At 36.7% G+C, this 6,737-nt stretch overlaps 1 long non-coding RNA gene across 1 annotated transcript; it reads right to left on the bottom strand.

Annotated features, from left to right (window-relative positions):
* Window positions 1–2,577: 2,577 nt before the first annotated feature.
* Window positions 2,578–6,266, bottom strand: LOC138048926 (uncharacterized). The gene is made up of 3 exons (XR_011132256.1): window positions 6,232–6,266; window positions 4,959–5,039; window positions 2,578–2,744 (listed from the first exon to the last, which is right to left on the bottom strand). It is a non-coding gene; the product is annotated as an uncharacterized lncRNA (long non-coding RNA).
* Window positions 6,267–6,737: the final 471 nt, after the last annotated feature.

The raw sequence follows: 6,737 nt of genomic DNA, 5'->3' as shown, positions 1-6,737 counted from the left end.
AGCTTCAATTCAAAGACTTGGCAAAAGTGTTGTCAAAGATGTCTGAGATTCAGTTCAAAGGTTTGACAAGGGCGTGGTCAAATATGTCTGAGATTCAGGTTAAAGATTTGACAAAGGTGTAGTCAAACACGTTTGAGATTCAAGTCAAAGATTTAGCAAAGATGTAGCCAAAGATGTCTTGGGGTATATTTATAGCTGTTGGCTTGAAGCTCTGAATTAAAAACTCAGATCTCTGGACTACTTTTCCTTAATCAGGACGGTAGAACGAAAACTTCTGAATTTTTCCAGCCGTAAAAGACACCGTTCAACTCAAACAACTGTCCATCATAAATGTACTTGAGTCTCAATTGAAATTTTTTTTTCAAATGTCTGAAATATGTTTAGAGTGGCATTTCTGAAACCACCGTAGACAAATTAATTTGCCATCCACCCCCGTGTTATGCCATATGAGAGACAGACTGAAATCCAGATACGACGAAAAACTGTGTTGTTTCATTTTTTATTCAAAGGAATTCATACTCTTGGCAAAACCAAGAATCTCACACCTTACATTCTGTAATATCTCTAGGAATCGATTTTGTTGCGCATTTTAAAGTGGTAGTATACATTCAAAATGTAAATGTAAAAGGGTATAAATAAATCGAAGGATGGGAATTAATTTTTTTCAATTCCCATGCTTCACTTCTTTCAAGGCTTCAATTTATTTATACCTGTAATATTTACACTACACGCACAACAAGCGCCGTGTTATCAACAACTTTGTTGCATAACAAGTACAATCACTGTCACGTAGAATTAATAAGTTAATTTATGACAAGCAATCATGACACCTCTCTTGGAAGTATCATGTAGCTGACAATATCAAGAGTAGTGGACAGAAGTGACAGGGTAAATGGAACCACTGAAAACTTCAAAAAAAAAACTGATATAATCTTGATTTTTTTCTTACCCACCAACAACAAGTCAAAACCGAAACAACAAGTTCAATAGGAACTTCCCATGAAACAGCGATTATAACTTTGAGGCAAGCTAATAAGTTATATTTATGTTGTAGTTCATTGTGGAAAACAGCTTTAGCCACACCGACTTGAAATTAACAAAATAAACTTCGAGTAAACGCTATTTCATGCGAAAATCCGCCAAAATTATTTTTAACTCTTTGTGCCGAAAAGACACTCAATCGACGGCCACCAGCATACTAACTAGATTTTGCACCAATTGTAATCATTGATTTCATTTTTTTCTGCATGATTAAAGTCTTGCGGTTACAGTGTGAAGTGAACAGACTTTGGCTTTCCCATTTTTATTACGTGCCGGGAAATAAATGTAAGTTCCAATTGTTCTATTTCCTCGATAGAAGTTAAGACTTCTTCAACAACGAACTATAGATATTCTTGGTGCAAAAAAATTGGTATTCTTCAAATGAGACGGCCATTGTTTTATGAGTAATATAAAATGCAACTCTCCAACTCACACAATCGGTCACCCAATAAATGGTTTAGCAGCACGTCAATCAGGTATCAGGTATCAGGCAGGATTCCTGGTATTAATGCTGATGGGCTTCTTAGGTGAACTTTTGAAGTCAGCTAAATCCACTTCAAAAGCCGAGAAAGTCCTCTTTAAACAAACAGTGAAATTCTGCTGCTATTCTACTGCATTTTTTGCACAGAACACATGTATTCCAAAGACTGGTGATTTGTGCATAGAAGACCACCGGCCATTCTCTATATATGCATTAGCATGGCTATTTAACAATTATTCCATGAGCGCGCGTTGGATATGAGATGGTAAATAGCCAACGAGGTGCGTAGCGCCGAGTTGGCTATAACCACTCTCATATCCAACAAGCGCGAATGGAATAATTGTTTTATTAAATTCCTTAAACTCCAAAAGTTTAGAAGTACGAAATACGAGCGAAAAAAGCGAGAAAATCCTAGCGAAATCGAAAAAAGTTGATGAAGATGCGATGTTGTGTAATACCTCGTGGTCAGACAGACCCAGGCTCATCACAAAAGCATTTCTTAACTTTTAGCGTATTCCTAAGCTTCGAAAGTGATCCAAACTTTCCACAAAAACGTTTTTCTTTTGCTTTATACCGAAAGAAATTACGCTTTCTGGCGTAAACGTTTTAGTTTAGCAACGCTAAGCGCAATCATTTACCATATAAGGTCAAACTAAGGTATATGAGCTGATAACCGAGATTGAGTGAACCAATCAGAGCACGAGAATTGCATTATCCGAGGTTGAGAATTTAATAATAGTTGATAGTCAGCAAGTGCGTCAACTAAAGATTTCCAATAGATTATCAACACCATTTTGGACGGTATGACGGTCAAGTTTCCTTGGTCAAACTCTCTTAATCTCTAATACTGGTTTAACGCTAATGTTACCAAGTTTTAAGCACTGCGGAACAACGCGGATTGCCCACTGCGGGGCGTCTTGCGGGGCAATACGCCGCTCTGACAAGTTTTCTGGTTGTTGTTATCATGTCCTATGAGGCCACCTAGGCGGATTTTCTACACAACGATTTTCTGTCCAAAGATCTCATCAGCATGTCGAGCTGGGTTGACCACCAAGGCAGCCTTTGTCATGAACTTCCTTTTCCTCTTCCTTTCTTCTTCGTTTTCAAGCTCTTCGCTATCACCACTATCACCAGTCGCGGAGTTGTCTGATGACATTTACGAATTAAGACTTCAGCACAATTTCTTGCTTGATTTTAATGGCCTCTTTTATCGAGACACTTTCTGTGAAATTAAAGGAAAAGGCAAAATAACTTCACCATGCTGAATTTCCACCTTTCTGCACTTTACTCACATTTCCCAGCATTTGTAGTGTCTCTGTATGCATTTCAGATATATAAAAAACAGACGACGACGGCGAAAAAAAGAGTGGCAGATTAGGGCCAAGAAGGAAGTTCAGGACATTCTCAATCAGTCTTTTCTCCGTTTATGTGAATAGTAAAGATCATTGGTCGCTGTTTAATCAGAGCAACCACAACAGAGAAGATGCTGTGGTCGTCGAGAATTCATTGGTTTACAGTCAACCAAAACTAACCCGGCCTGTGAGCCCTCGACCTTTTGGTCAAGACTAGCCCGCAGGGTACCCAAAATAAACCTAATAAACCTTTCCCCGATCCACTAAATCCTGAAAGGCCCATACCAGGCAAGTCCTGCTAAGTTGTATGTTCGATATTTATCAGCATTTTTTTTTTTCAGGGAACGGGTTCCAGCGCTTTCTGAGCTATTACGTATGATCTTTATAGGATATTGATGCCCTATTACAACAAAGAAAGGAACGGTAACTTATGTTAGTGTCTTTCTTTTGATCTAAAAAGATTCTATTTTGGAATCGAACGGACTATAATCGCGCTAATTTTCCATGATGCAAATCCCTTCCTTAACCACACAGAGGAAAAGACGCAAACAAATCGAGTATCAGTAAACCATAAGGTTCTGTGTCCTATCATAGGTAGCGCAAGCTCGATATATGTGTATCTGTACTATATTATGTACGAGTAGGAATTTTAAGATTTGTATGGGACAATGGTTTTTCGCAAAAGTAAAAAACATATATGTATAAATTTACGTTTTAAAATAAGAAATAGTTTCCCTCGCTTCAGTCTTGTGTTTCTTTGTCTTTGCTTCAGTTTCTGGGTCGATTAAGAGCGGTTTAGGTGGTTTTCGGTCCCTCTTCTATAGAGAGGGAAAAAAGGAGGAACTAAAAACCACCTAAATCGATCTTAATGGACCCAGAAACCGTACCAAAGACAAAGAAATAGAAGACTGAAGCGAGGTAAGGTGTGTTTTTATTTTAAATCGTAAATACTTTTTAAATTTTGAGAAAAGCCGTTTTCCCCTTACAAACCCCTATATTTCTGCTCTTGCATAAGAAAGTACAGTACAGATACACATATATCAAGCTTGGGCTACCTGAGGTGGAACGAAAAATTTGTTATGCGCAGTGAACGTGGCATCTGGTAACGCTCCTTGCGAAAATATTGGGGAAGGAATCTGCGCTGCAAATAACCCAAGATGCCCCCCTTCAACAAGGGTAAGTTATTCTGTACGCAAAAGTGCAGAATATTTTGCTAGTACAAATCTATCATTTTCGTTTAGCGGCTCAGCTGTGAAGATTTCATTTAAAACTAATGCTGCTACTATCAGAAATTCAATTCTCATTTTAAGTGGATTTATACTGATGATGGTCAGTATAAAAAAGCCCTAGAGCGCTGGATCGAGGACAATATGATGCCATTCTTAATCAGTAAACCGCAAACCTTTTCCAAGGGTAAAGGGTGGGGTTTTCTACCTAACAGTTGTCATGTCGGGTAGTTAAATTGATTTTACAAATTCAGTGTATTAATTTCTTTAGTTTTCAAAGTCTTCACCAAAGGGAACCCGGCAAAGCAGGAACCAAATAAAATGTATTCTAATATTTGAGAGCAAATACTGCAGCCTTACAGGCATGAGAGAATTAGTAACGATTTTCTTCTTACAGACCCTATCGCAAGTGGAGTTTTGAGAAAATGAGTATTTAGCTCACCTAAAACCCATATAATATTACACATGTTTGCATTCATTTTACACTACTAGCTGACAATCTCCCTTCTTCAACTTTTTGTTCTACCAACAGGCCCTGAAGATAAAACCTATACAAAATTAACCCTTTTAATCCAAATTGCCCAGGGGGAAGACGACTGTGCTAATAACAATAGTATATGCCTTCTAACTAGGACTCTAATTTTAGTAACCTGGCTGCTAGGTGTTTTCTTGAAGTGCAGTATTTAATTCAATTGCACAACCTATGATTATCTTATTGCTAGTAGATGGAGGGAGAGGATTTAATGGGGAAAGCAAATTGTGTATCTCATTTCTTATGCTAGGTGTAAGTGGTTCTTTAGTTAATATAACACATGCATGTGTAAGTAATGAATGGGGTACTGTAAGAATGGCTATTACCTCATGACATCTTTGTAGTTTTCTTGGCATGTGTAAAATAATGTTCTGCATTCCTGCTCAGATCTGTTTTTGTCGTTGCATCTTTGGGAATAAAAAGAGGTCTTAATTTCTCCTACAGAAAGTTGATACCATGCACATATTAAGTAGTGCTTTATTAATGCATAGTGATATGACATGTGCACATCTGTACTTCATGAAAAGACAAATGCACTAATCTAATTAGGGTGCACACTGCTGCCAATAACTGATGACTGCAGACATGTACTCTATTGTTTGCAAAAAATGTGGGTGCTTTAATTAAGAAATAGCCTTGCATTCTTAGATGCAGATGCTCCTCAAGCAATGGCAGTAGTGTTGTGATTGAATCTCTGCTATTTTCTTCTTCAAAGTTTCAATGTACCCCTGCCTGAAACATAATTGGCTAACCTAAAAACACAATTATTTTCAACCATGTTTTAAAAAAATAGTAAAATTATTTTTTGAATAATCTTACTTCTTACGATGTTTGCCTTTGTCCATGGTACTGAATATTTCCAATATTTCTGTATTTACTACTTAATTTGTACTATTGAGGGGTTCCTGGCTTTATGAATTGCAAATTAAAGTTAAAGGTAAAATGTCTGTCATTAATTCATTATTTTGTTATATATCAGACGTACATTCTGCATGTACATTCACTTGAAATGTGAAAATCAGTATGTTTTCATGGGGATTAGATTAGACATTGACAGGGTCACACTTATTCTTCCTTAATCAATCACTGAAAACTTATGTCCCCATTAATTAATTTAATTAACCTTTGGACACCCAAACCGGTCAGACTTAGTATTTTACTCTAATGCCAGACGATTTTACTCGTCAATGGGTTAATCTGAGCTACTTTGATTTTTTAGCTAATAATCAAACAGAACGTTTTTTGATACTGAAATACCCAAGATCCCTAGATTTATCTTCACCACCACTTGGTGAACAACATTCTCTAGTACAGATGATAAAGTGAGTTCCCTCAAACATTTTGATTTAACTTCTTCATATTAACATTCATGATGGTTTTACCTGAAAGTTAAGTCATAAGAAAATAATAATATATAGAGGTAAAGAGGTATAAGATGTATAAATTCGAAATGGTCTTAAATTTCATTGTGAAAATTTATGATCTTCCTGATTCCTTCTTGGATCAGCAAGCTTAGTAAAGGATTATTTGCAATTAGATCCATTTTATTATAACAAAGCTCTTGTGGTTTGTTACTTTTTTTACCCATTGCAGACTCACCATGCACTTGGGAATCATTTCTTTCGAAGATTGGCTGGAATAAAACCTGCAATAATGAAACAGATACTCTGAGACTTTCAGTCTAATGATCTGCAATAGGCATCTGGCACAGAGAGCTTTCAGAGATCTATTACAGAAAGATGTAAGATGGTGTTAGACATGTTCTGGGATGTTATCTTATTCTGAACACCAATGCAAGTCCTCTGTATTGTGCTATACAGCCAGAGTTGCGGGAAATTCGTGCACTGTTTCATTAAAAAAAAATGACTTTTTTTTTTCTTTTCCAGTTTCGCTACCTTTGTCTTTGAAATCCAGTGTAACGTGCTGGGAAATTATCTGTCACTTTTACTGCCATTATTTAAAAGTAGAAACTAATCACGAAGTGATAATCCTTCAATCGCTATAATCGCTATAAAAGGATGACTTACGTGTATGAAGCATAGCGGCTTTGTTGTGAACTGTGAGATGAAAAGTGAATGAAAAAGACTAATAATTTTTAGATTGGC

Source organism: Montipora capricornis, chromosome 5 (assembly GCF_036669925.1).
Source record: "Montipora capricornis isolate CH-2021 chromosome 5, ASM3666992v2, whole genome shotgun sequence".
NCBI lineage: Eukaryota > Metazoa > Cnidaria > Anthozoa > Scleractinia > Acroporidae > Montipora > Montipora capricornis.
The sequence above is the reverse complement of the archived record's forward strand: the minus strand, read 5'-3'. Positions and strand labels throughout refer to the sequence as shown.